The sequence below is a fragment of the Chiroxiphia lanceolata genome, chromosome 3, assembly GCF_009829145.1.
Source record: "Chiroxiphia lanceolata isolate bChiLan1 chromosome 3, bChiLan1.pri, whole genome shotgun sequence".
Taxonomy (NCBI): Eukaryota; Metazoa; Chordata; class Aves; order Passeriformes; family Pipridae; genus Chiroxiphia; species Chiroxiphia lanceolata.
This window is the reverse complement of record NC_045639.1, coordinates 10,370,428-10,382,475: the sequence shown is the minus strand read 5'-3', so window position 1 is coordinate 10,382,475 and position 12,048 is coordinate 10,370,428. Positions and strand designations below refer to the sequence as shown.

The 12,048-nt window shown below is 48.0% G+C and overlaps 1 protein-coding gene and 1 long non-coding RNA gene across 9 annotated transcripts in view; both read right to left on the bottom strand.

Annotated features, from left to right (window-relative positions):
* Window positions 1-869, bottom strand: part of EHBP1 (EH domain binding protein 1) — a 213,194-nt gene extending 212,325 nt beyond the window's left edge. Inside the window, 1 exon segment of the mRNA XM_032681211.1 lies at window positions 681-869. The gene's annotated coding sequence lies outside the window, so the exon portion shown is untranslated.
* A 3,267-nt stretch (window positions 870-4,136) lies between these two features.
* LOC116783593 overlaps window positions 4,137-12,048 on the bottom strand; it is a 55,375-nt gene continuing 47,463 nt past the window's right edge. For 7 of the 8 annotated variants that reach the window (XR_004355755.1, XR_004355759.1, XR_004355754.1 and 4 more), the window contains 2 exons: window positions 6,152-6,295; window positions 4,211-5,506 (listed from right to left, as the gene is read on the bottom strand). This is a non-coding gene — a long non-coding RNA (uncharacterized LOC116783593). Of the gene's footprint in view, window positions 4,165-4,210; window positions 5,507-6,151; window positions 6,296-12,048 lie in introns of those variants that run through there. The other variant, XR_004355760.1, reaches the window with a different exon arrangement.

Sequence of the window (12,048 nt, the reverse complement as noted above, 5' to 3'; positions counted from 1 at the left end):
CCCCTTCCTGTTATCAAGCCCCCCACCCCTCCAATTAAATAAATAAATAAGAATGCTGCAGCAATTTCAGGAATGCAAACCACGAGACTGTTTGGAAACATATCAACATGTCCTTTTATCAGCACCATCATAATTGGCAACAACAACAAAAAAGGGCAGGTCAGGGCCACACCGGATCCTTAATGAAGCATCTCCCTACGAAGCATCTCCGGGAAGCAATGCAAAGTGGCTGAGGTGCTGCCAATATGCACCCAGAGGGAGGGACACAGGGAGATGAAGTTCTTTGTCTTGATGACAAAAGGTGTAACAGTTGTTTCCTCTCTTACACACACACATCTCCCGTTCCCATTTCTCTGTCCAAGGAGAAAGATCACCCAAGAAGCCGGTAAGGGAGCGTTACTATTCAAATGCCCGTGCCAGGGTGAAGAGGAGGATGAAAGAGGAAGGGGCATCTCCCGAGCCTTGGCTACTACCCAGGATTCCCCATCTTCCTCGCTGCATCATATTGAAATTGAAACGTCTCCCCATCCCGCACGGAGAAACGGTCCATCAGGGAGGTAAAAAGCGAGAGGAGAAATCCAGGTGGGTCTCGTCCCTCGAAAGGAAAGCAGCATCTCTGCCGGGTGCAGGGGGAAACAGCTTCTTCATTAGGAATACAGAGAAGCAAAAGCTGGCCGCACCTGGCGAGAAGGTAAGGTAGGCAGGATGGCATCAAAGCTGGCGAGGAGGATACCTGGAGCAGAACGTCCCCCTGCGGCGGGGGGAAGGTGGTCCCCACGGAGCCGCGGGGCGAGGAGCGCCCAGCCCGTGTCACCTCCGCGCCCAGCCCGCCGGGGCAGCGCCTCCCGCCCTCGGCCGGGAGCCGCAGAAGGTTTAAAAAAAATGAAAAAACGCCAACGGGCGGCGAGCAAGGCACGGAGGGGAACGGGTGGCCCCGGGCGCGGCGCGGGCGGGTCCCCGTGCGCGGCACTCACCTGCCGCCGGCTCCTCGCGGGCGGCCCCGCCGGGCGGGCGCGCTGGCACCACACGGCAGCCGAGCCCCGGCGCTGCCGCTGCCCATCACTGCGGCAGCCCCGCCGCCAGCGGCGGCGGCAGCGCCCCGCGGCTGCCCCCGTCCTGCCGCAGCCCCATGGCGAGCCCCGGGCACGCAGAGCGCGGCTCAACCCCGCGCCTCACGCCGCCACCATCGCCCTCCTGCAGGCGCTGCGCCGCGCCGCGCCCCGGCCCGCCGCTAGCACCGCCCCCGCCGCCCGCCCCCAACGCGCCATTGGCCGCGCCGCGGGGCCGCAGGGCCCCATTGGGCGTCGCCCCTGTCAATCACCTGCGCTCCAGAGGGGCAGCGGAGCGGGGGGGGCGATGAGCGCAGACGGGGCTCGCAGGGCCTCGCCTCCCGCCCACAGCCCCGTCTTTTTTCTGATTTGCCGCGTGCCGCGGGGGGGGCGGGGCTTCTTGTGAGGAGCAGCCACACGATAGGTGGGTGCGGCCGCCCGTCAGCGCGAGAGCGCCCGGCGATTGGCGGCGGCGCTTCCTAAAGCGGCAGCGGGGCTGTCAGGGCAGGGCTGGGGTCTCGCGCGGCCTTCGGGACCCGCCGCCCCGCGGCCGGGGAGGGACGCCCAGACACCGCCCGTGAGGTGGGCGCGGGGCGGCTGGAGGGAGCGAGGGAGCGGCCGCGGAAGGTGGATGGAGGCGGCGGGAGGGGCGGAGGAGCCACGGCGAGGGACAGTCCCCGCGCCGGGCCCGCCCTGAGGAGGGGTCGGGCCGAGCGCCCGGCCCAGCCCGAGTCCCGCAGCGCAGGCCCCCGTGCGGGAGGGGCTCCGGAGTTCGCGTGGGGACGGGAAGTTGGTGGGAATGAAATTCCGCGGGCAGGATGATGTTTTCTTTGCCGGTTTAACCGGCGTGCGCAGAGCGGCGCCCAGGCGCGGGGGGCTGGGTGTGCTGCTCAGTTCTGTGTAAAAGTGGCTGCGAGGGGGGCGATCCTGGTGGGATGCGGCTGTGAATTCCCCATAGCCAGGCTGGCTGAATGTTTCTCCCACCGTGCAGTGCCACTGAGGAGGTATCGGGAGCCAGAGGTAAACGCTCGGTGCTGGGTTCTAGCACTGATCTGACATTTAAACGGAGGCATATTCTGGTTCACACAGAAGAAAGTGCCACGCTGCTCGCTGCCCACGTGCCTCCTGGACACGCGTCCGCGTGTGTTTAAGTTCTGGATCCCAAAGCGCCATTTGCAATGATTCTGAAATTCACTGAATCTCAGAGTCAGGGTGAGGTGTTTGTGTGATCTGTGGGAGCTAATCCCAAACCTATCAGCCGGCCAAATCAGAAACTAAGCCATCTATCGAGTGGAAGCACAGGGAAATACGGAAGATAATGCAGTAGAGCTCTGAGAGCAGCTGTGAAATTGAAGCCTCGGGGCTTTGCAGTCCTCCTCTGTTCTTTTCCATGACAAACCAAATGGAGTCCAAGCCTGATCCACGGACTGGGAAGCTCCTTATCCCAGTGCTTCCCTCCTTTCTCCTAAGCTGCCTCTGACTGTGCGGCCATATCGCAGTGGCTGCCAGCATTCAGTGGCTGGAGTGAAAGGAGAGAAAGATTGACTGTGTGGATGGCCACAGGCCTAAGCTGAACTAAGTTACTTCAGAGAGAGTGAATACTTGGGCTATTGAAAACATCAGCCCTTTGCTTATAGTGTGTCAGTCTTCAGTCCTTACCCGAGCTGCCTGGGAAAGGCAGTGATTCTCCTTTTTCTAAAGTGTTGCACTGGAAATGTTACAGGCAGTTGTACTACTCATACGGAGTTTCTCGGAAATGCTCTTTTTCCAGAATAGTTTTGAAGATTTTGCACATTTATCTTAACGTTTCTGTCCCAGTTTCGCAGCTGGTCTGTACACAGAGTAATTCCAACACACTTGAGGGAGACATCCACTGATTAAATGCAGATCACCTGCTTAGGATTTGGGAAATGAGGCCAGGATTTCCAGAGCACATCAGACTAAAAACATACAGTGTGGAGCGCACACATGCTTGATTTTGACTTGGAAAATACCAGATGGAAAACTGGCAGTTGTAAAGTGGATCAAACAAGGTAATATGAAATTCCAGATCTAGGGATCTGAGGAGATCCCTAGTTTCTCATACCAGGGAAATGTCCAGTAATCAGTTGTGCTGATTTTATTTCAAAACTTGTCTTTATTCTATTACCAAAAGTTAATCCATAAGTTTCTCTGATTTATCTCCTAAATATCATGCAGCACTCAGGCTAATTCCTAAGACATATCTTTGACCAAGATCTCATTTTCCTCAAACTGAGATAGACATTTTCTGTCCTGTGGAATAAATGCAGAAGATCTGGTGGTTTGTTCAGTGACTTGTGTTTCAAACATCATTATTTATTAACATTTTCCATCTCCTTCATAGCTTTTGGATTCGAGTTACACCAGTCCTGGGAGGTACATGGCATAAGGCTGCTTTTTCCTTAGTGGTATGGGGAGAAATGTAACATAGGCAATTATCCTACAAATTATCCATTTATTTTACAATTTTTAAAACTAGCATTCCTCAGTTCTTGCAATTTTGGGGAAAGCTTTAGGAGATTTCAAAGGGTGTGAAGAATTACTGTGGAAGGAAGGGCAAGATCTTCCGCTGGAGGTTGAAAGCTAGAGGCCACCACAGCATTATGAGGTTACTGGACTGAGCCTCATACCAGACCAACTCAAAAGCTCATGTGACTTCTGTTGGCAGCTCACAGCCCAGAGGACCCAATAAGTGGCAAAAAGGGATTAGCAAGGGCATAGATGAAGAACCCCATACCCCTTCCTTGGGTCAGAGCACTCAGATGAGTCAGCAAAGAACCTCCCTGTTGATTTCATTCCCACATTGCAAAGATCTCCTGACTGGTCCTGCCAGCCACAAGCCTGGTTTGTGCCAGTGACCCAGCTCAAACCATAGCTCAGCTCTAGAGGGTGGCTCAGGATCTGAGCCAAGGTCTAGGGAAACTGTCACATTTTTACTTAATTCAATATTATGAGCTTGATGGTGAAAACAAGCACAGCTAATTACACCAAAGTACCCAACACTCACCTTTAAGGTCAATACCTGAGTGAACAACTCTTCTGTGACTCCCAGAAGGGTCCTTCTGATTATGTACAGTGTCAAATACCTTCTCTTCTGCAAGCAGGAAAAATAGTCACTTGATGAATAGGTAGATGCTGGTTTATTGTTTAAAAATACATAATGTGTATGTCACAATCTACTGAAACCACATTCCTGTCAAATCTGGTGCTTTCCTTGCCTATGGAAGGACAGCCAAGGAAGTGTATTTGTATATATTTGAGAATGCTCTCATCTGTGTTGTTCTGGAAATGGCATGGAACAGGATGCTGAGAGCTGCTCAAACTGGGAAGTTGGCAGTGCTGACCAGGGATTCCCCAGAGCAACCATACCAGGTTCTTTATAAGCAGCTGGTTCCACTAAGGACACTCATCCTATCCAAAAACACATACTCATGCTCTGTGGCTCTTTCCCCCCTGCTGTGCTGACACTGAACTATCCAAACTCCTTCACAATCTCCACAGAAATCCCCATGTATTATTTTTTTCCTGGATTTTGCCTCCTGCTCTCTGGCTTTGGCCTGATAGTGGGAGATTTCAGTCCTCCTGGTCCAAGTAGAGAGATGATCTATGCTCTATTGCTGTTATTCCCTGTCAAGTTTTAAAGCTCCCTTATCCTTCAACGCCTCATCATCAGCATGACTAAGGACAGGTTGTTCACTAATAAAGAAATGACCTTTGCTAGGAATAGCTGTCATAAATCTCTCTTTCCTTGTGCCTCTGTACATGAGCCTGCAGAAATGTCACTGAAGGAATCAACTAATTGGATTATGTCAAATTTGCAAGAACATTCCTCTTTCTGAGGCGATGGGCTGTGTACTTGAGGTTACCCACATCTGCCACGTTTTAAATGTGTTTGGATTTCTAGATCCCATCAAACCTTTGATCCCACATTAAATAAGGTACTGGAGAATTTGCACTGACCTCAGTAATAAGTGTGAAGTACCATCCTGGTCCCCAACACATGTGCCTGTAACATTCAGTTCTGTAACATGTCATGCTACATATTATGGTAGCAAACTTGCCTGCTCTTTTTCTTTGTTTCTTCACATCCCAACATTAATTTATATATATATATACATTCAGGAAAAAAATCATAACAGTATACGTAGCAAAACATTTTTTTAATCCTCCCTTTGTTTCTTGTTCGTTGCTGGAAAAACTCCACTCAGATGGAGTTTTTTTACGTGATCTGGTAACACCCAACAGCCATTCTCTATTGGAGGGAATAATGTTTTGAATATTCCCTCTGCTAAATATCAGTGACAATTGAAAGGGTGCAGGTGTGTGTGTGGAATACCCCATTTTATTTGTGCAATGCAAGCTTGACTTTGACACTGGCAGCTGAGAAAAGGCGATTCCCACATTGCAGAATCAGACAGCCCAGTTCCTATCATAGCCTGGAACGAAAGCATATCATTTCAGCAATACCCCCAGCTGTGCTTAAGGCATAAAAACATCACCATTTGTTCTTGCCTTGCAAACAAAAGAAGCAGATTTTAGGATGTGCTCTGGCGGGCTTGTGCTTTGTTAACACTGGCAGGGGCTGAGGGAGGCAGCCCAGCCTGGTTCTTGCCTATGGAACAGCTCCCGTGTGCAGCATTCCCAGCCCGGACCACATCCCAGCCCAATGTGTGGCGCTGTGTACAGGCACCCCCCCTGTTAAACCTCCTAATCCAGAGAGAGCTCTGCTGCCAAGAGGAATCTGCAGAGACAGGGGTTGGGGTACCTCACCAGCACCTCTTTTTTATGGATTGTTCTCCCACTCTCTTGCTGTGGCTGGAGCTCACACTTGTATGTGGTGAGCCCCTGCTTGTGCTTCAGCCAGGCAGTGAGTGCCTCCCCTCCAGGCTCTGTGCCAGAAGGAGTACCCAAAAGGCCTGTCCCCTGAGTGGCAGCCTCATGTCACAGCCCCTTTGCTCTCCTGTGACCGACTTTGTTCTGCCACCCCAGAGGGCCCTGCCTCTCTTAACCCCACTGCCCAAAGTCTTGTAGGCAAAGTCAAGCAGGGTGGTTCAAACAGAGCAGATGAAAAACATCCTCACCTGTCTTTCCATTATCTCCCCTCTCTTGTCTGGCTGACATTCTTCCCAAACCACTCAGCACTAAGGGGCATGTTGTATTTATCTGCAGACGAGGTCAAGGACAGGAGTCACATTCCTGAAATGCAGAAGTCAGTGCAGTCCAGCCTGTGGAGTCAAGACCAAAGATGGGGCACTGGTGGTGGAGACCCTACACTACAGAGAGCATTTCCCTGCTCTGGATCAGAACACTGGATCAGTGCTGCTTTCTCCAAGTTTATTGTCAACTCCCCTGTTAGTCAGCTTGCAATGGTCTGAATGAGTTTTGTCATAGCCTTTTGATACCCATGAAATTGTGTACACCTCTTAGTGGCCCTAGTCACCCTCTTCTCAAAAAAAAAAAATAAATAAATAAAAAAAAGAAGCAGGCAGTACTTTGTCCATAAATAACAACTTTCAATCTTTTATCATGCTTAGTGTCTCCTGTACTCTTTCCAGTTCTTCAATGCCCTTCCTGTGTGGTCTCCCTAGCCTTTTTACAGAGTATAATTATGCTTGTATAGGACATCCTGCAGCACTAATGAGGGCAAAGAATGCCTTTCTCCCTCTCTTTTTAAAACAAACAGCACATAATGTGGCCAGCAGGAGAGGGCAGTGATCATCCCCCTGTACTGGGCACTTCTTGAGGCCACACCTTGAGTCCTGTGTTCAGTTTGGGCCCCTCAGGACAAGAAAGACATTGAGGTGCTGGAGTGTGTCCAGAGAAAGGCAAAAGAGCTGGTGAAGTGTCTGGACAAGTCTGATAAGGAGCAGCTGAGGCAGCTGGGGGGGTTCAGCCTGAGAAAAGGAGGCTCAGGGGGGGAGGGAGCCTGGAGGGGTTGTGTAGATGTGGCCCTTGGGGACATGATTTAGTGGTGGGCTCGGCAGTGCTGGGCTGACCATTGGACTTCATGATCTTAAATGTCTTTTCCAACCTAAATGATTCTATGATTCTATTATTTATTACCAAATAATCCATGCTTGTTAATTTAAGATGCCCTTCATAAACAATTGCCTTGATTCTCTGGAACTGTTCGCTTTTTCTCATTGAGATTTTTTCTTCTTTCAATTTCTACAGTTCTTTTTGACTTTAAACATGACCTTTTTTAATATGTAATTTTTTTCTTAAGCTAATTGCTGCTACACAGACCACCACCAATGCTCTGTAGACACAGCTGAAAGTGAAAGGGCCAAACTTTATACAAGATAAAGATAGGGAGCAACCTATGGCCAGGATTTGGAACAAGCATCTCAGAGAGGTATGGCAGCACAAGTGAAAACACAAGACATTTTCTCCACAGATAGAGGTTAAGAACAGAAAGACCCTTTTCTAAGAGTTACGGCAGAAAATAAGAGATGGAGCAAGTTCAGGGGAAGACTTGCTTTTTAGCTCCCATACCCATTCTACATGACCCTGGCTATGTCAAATCTCTGCTTAACCAGCTGTAGATGTTTCATGGAGGCATCCAAGGAAACTGCAGATTCAGTGGTGGAAAGGTCAAGGAGTGAAGGTGGTAAAGCTCATACTTTTTTTTTCTACTGCGATCCCCTTTATCAGAAAATCAGTAGCTGGACATGCAATCAGAATAATGAGCTGGAAAAATATAAAGCCTTTTACCTGTATTTCCATAACCACCAGAGAAATCATAAAATGGAACACAGCTGCCTCTAAAGATTATTCAGGAAACTCCTCTTTGCCCAAATATAATATATGTCACCTTTAAAGAGAACGCCTGGTTAACTTTGGATCTACACCATCAGTCATTCATGCAGTTCATCAGTAACAGGGGTATGCTTCCTTGGAATACAGGCATTAGCAATGCACAGGCCATCATAGATCAAATCTGAGGCCTTCTTGGAAGCCAGTGGAGAAGCAATTACCTTGCAGATGTGATAAGACAATCTATTATGCAAAACCGTGTTCCTACCAGGCTAAGAGGAATTTTGGAGCTAACAACTTGTACAACCAGAATCCCAAACATCACACAATGGGACATCAGTGAATACTTGATGAAAAGTACCTCAAATCACAGAGTGGAAATATATATGTGTGGTATGGCCTTCATCCTGCAGAAGATCTACAGTCACCACAGCTGAAAGCACCTACTCATGCATGCAAGACATGCAAGTGGACAAGTGTTTGCAGTAATGGTGTTGGGCAGGTGTGAGATGGTGTGGAAAAACTCAGTTTTGAAAGGACAAGCAATTAATTCTGTTGTAAAACTGACTGCAAAGTTTCCTGCTCCTACTTTTAATATCTCAGCAGCCACACATCTTAGACAAATACCTCTAGTTAATCTGGAAATTAAACTACATAATCACAGCCAAGTTAGATAATTCCAGACTAAGAAACTACTCTTCAACATGCCCAGATTAACCCATAGGGATTTAAATGATGTTGCAAGTTATTTTTAACTGAGTTATCACTAATCTCCCTATATGCTTTTTAGACTGTATAAAGTCACACTGTCAGAAAACATGTTAGCTTCCAAAAATAAAAGAGCTGACCACAAATGGGTTGTAGGACTCATTTGCCAGATCATGGTGGTGTTTGGGCTCCTCCAGTTTGCCCCACTTTACAACCTCCTTTCTGCTAAATTCCTCTGCACAAGCTATGGAGGACATGTAGCCTTATGGACCATGTATCCCTATGGCAGATTCCTCAGTGAGTCCCAGGCTGAAGAGGAGACTGCTCAATGTAGATATTTTTCATCCACAGTCTTGGAATCTTACTGACTTTTCACACATGCCTAGAAGGAGTGACTGCTTTGCCAGCCCTGTAGAGGGACAATCAGGGGAAAAAAAAAAAGGAAATCTCTAGTTTGGGCCACTTGCTAACTGCAGCTCAGTGACACACTAGTGCCTGGGGCCACTTTGAATCCCTAGGTTTGAACTTAAAGATCTAGGGGTATAAATGGGTTTCTCACCAGGAAAAACAGTAGAGTCCCAAAACCCCAGCAAATGTGCTCCCAGCCCAGGGCAAGTGCTGGGAACAATTCCATTGCTGCACTTAAAGATGCAACCTAATCAATCACCAAGATACCTTCCTTTCATCCCTAACCAGAGCTGCAGAGCTCAGCAAAAGGACTTGCACAACAACAGCACAAGGCTGGTAAAGGCACCTCAGCATCTCTCTTCCTGGCAAAAATTTCTGTATCAGCCAAGCTAGCAAAATCTGTCTGTTTTGGGAAACAACGGATACGTCAAACATTCTGGCAAAGCCCAGGAGAAATGACAGTTCAATGATGTTGAAAAGAAAATTATCAGAGAGAGATTAGTTTGTCTGACAGTATGTCTTTATGCTCTCCACTGAAGAAGAACAAGAGTCCTTTCATGCATATTGAATTTACTTCTGGTGCGAGTCAACCCCTGTCAGTAGGGCTGTAAGTGCTGCCGGTTTAGAAAAATGGGTGATCGCTGCAACCTGGCACCTGCTCCCTGCACACCCCAGAGCCCTGAGCTTTCCAGCCACTTACTCGGCTGCAAGCAACGCTTGTTTTACACCAAAGCATCATGGTTTTGGGTGCAGCATTCAGAATGCTGCGCTATTAAAACATTTGCCCAAGTAGGCAGATGGTACAGGGGGTCTGCAGGCCATGGAGACCCCAGACTCCAGTTGTGAAGCTAAAAGAGGTAAAGGGAGCAAGTGTTGCCTGTTCACAGGAGTGACCATCCCAACTCATTTCTCACACAGCTTTGCAGGTGAATTACCCTGCACTGCCGATTGTCTGGTGCCATCTCTCTCTACAAGACACAACAAAATTTTACCACTGTTTTGCCACAGCCATCCCTCAGATGCTGTGGTGTTGCAGCTTGTGCAGAAGAAATAATTCCTGAACAGATGGAGAATTACACCACCACTGCTCTCTGGAGAGTCTCTGCAGTTTGCAGATGTGTATTACACTCACCATCCATTCTCCTCCCAAGTCTAAGACATCCATGAGCTAAAAGCTTGGATACAAAGTAATGCCTGGAAAGTTTCAGGTTCTTTTTTGGACACTGATAAGATGCTCAGCACAAATGACAATGGCATGAATTTTGTCTCAGGCTCCTGCTATTCTGCTCACCATTCTGGCAGCCCAAAGGTGGCAACAACCCAACTGAACTCATAGGTTGTGTCTTCCCTGGGAGCAGGCAGAACACATGAAGAGGTAGGAATGGTGTGTCATTTCCCAGCTGTGACACAGATGGGGATGAGGACAGAGTAGCTGGGTGACTGGTGTAGCCTAGCATGGCAGGAGTGCCTCTTTGGAGACTGCAGCATTTGAAATCCCATAGAATAATCCTGCTGCACCCCTCTGCTGAGACTCAGGAGTCCCACTCTGCATGGTCTGCTGGCCTGCAGATCCTGGTGCCCACTGCAGCAGCAACAGCTCCTAATTGCTCAGGACAGTGAAGACCTTCCATCACAGGGTTTTCTTTTGCCAGCCTCTTAGTTGAGAAGGAAAACTGCATAGGTAGTAAAACTGCTCAACTCACAGTTACATGCTCCTGTTGTTTATTTAAAGCATCGCCCAAACTACTTATCTTCCCTAGTAGGAATCTCAGTACAGCTGAACTGAGTTTAGCAAATCTTCCCACCCAAAAGAAGATCTTGAAGCTGTCACAAAAGTAGAGGTGAAAAGTTTGGTTAAAGAATAAGAAACCAAACAAAGAGGGTCTGGCATCTGGCAACAACGATAACTGTCGGTGCCCTTCAGCTTGCTTGACCTACTACATCAGACAATGCTGACCTCATTGCTCACCACAAAATTGTGATGCCTTCCTCAGGCCAGGGCAGCATCACCTCAGCGAGACTAAAATAAAACCCACTGAAAGGCTTTATATTATACCACGGCTACAAGATCTCTAATGTAGTTTTCTTATTGGAGCAAGAGCCAAGTACAGCTTAAATTCATTAGCTAATGGCCTGTGACAATGAAGGACAAAGACAATTATTATGCACATTTCCCAGCTGATTGTTTCTGTGTGAAGAAAATGCAACAAATTATTGTTCTCCTGTATTAATGCACCATAAAGGATTACTATCATATCAATTTCAAAAAATCCCTATCCCTTTCAAAATGCAGACAAATGCCGGATAAATTTGATTTTTATAGATGAAAGCTTGGCAGAAAAGTCAAGATTTCATTAGGGCCATGGACAATCACATTACATTTTATATGATATGAGGACTTCACTACTAAATCAGGAAATTGATCTCAGGGCATTTTTTTCTACTGAAGACTTATCAATTCCCTGAGTATCTCTCAGGTATCTCAAACACTTATCCTTGGATATAATAGTCAGAGGCATTCCTAATAGCTGGGTTTTTTAATAGAAAAGTCAGAAAAGAAATACAATATAAAATCATAAAATCGTAAAATCATGAAGGTTGGAAAAGACATCCAAGATCACTGAGTCCAACCTTTGACCGATGACCACCTTGTCAACCAGACCACAGCACTGAGTGCCACATCCAGTCATTGGTTATTGTGTTCAGTAAGGCACTTTGCCTTATTGAAACTCATACCATTGGCCTCGGCCCATTGGTCCAGCCTGTCCAGATCCCTCTGCAGAGCCTTCCTGCTCTCCAGCAGATCAACACTCTCACCCAACTTAGTGTCATCTGTGAACTGACTGAGGGTGCACTCGATGCTCTCGTCCACATCATCAATAAATATATTAAACAATCAATAATGATATTAAAAGGACTGGGCCCAACATGGATCCCTGGGGACACCACCAGTGACCAAACACCAACTGGTTGCAGCACCATTCACCACCACGCTCTGGGCTCAACCATCCATACAGTTCTTAACCTGTACAAGCCGTGGGCTGCAGCTTCTCCAGCAGAATGCTGTGAGAGACACTGTCAAAGGCTTTGCTGAATTCCAGGCAGA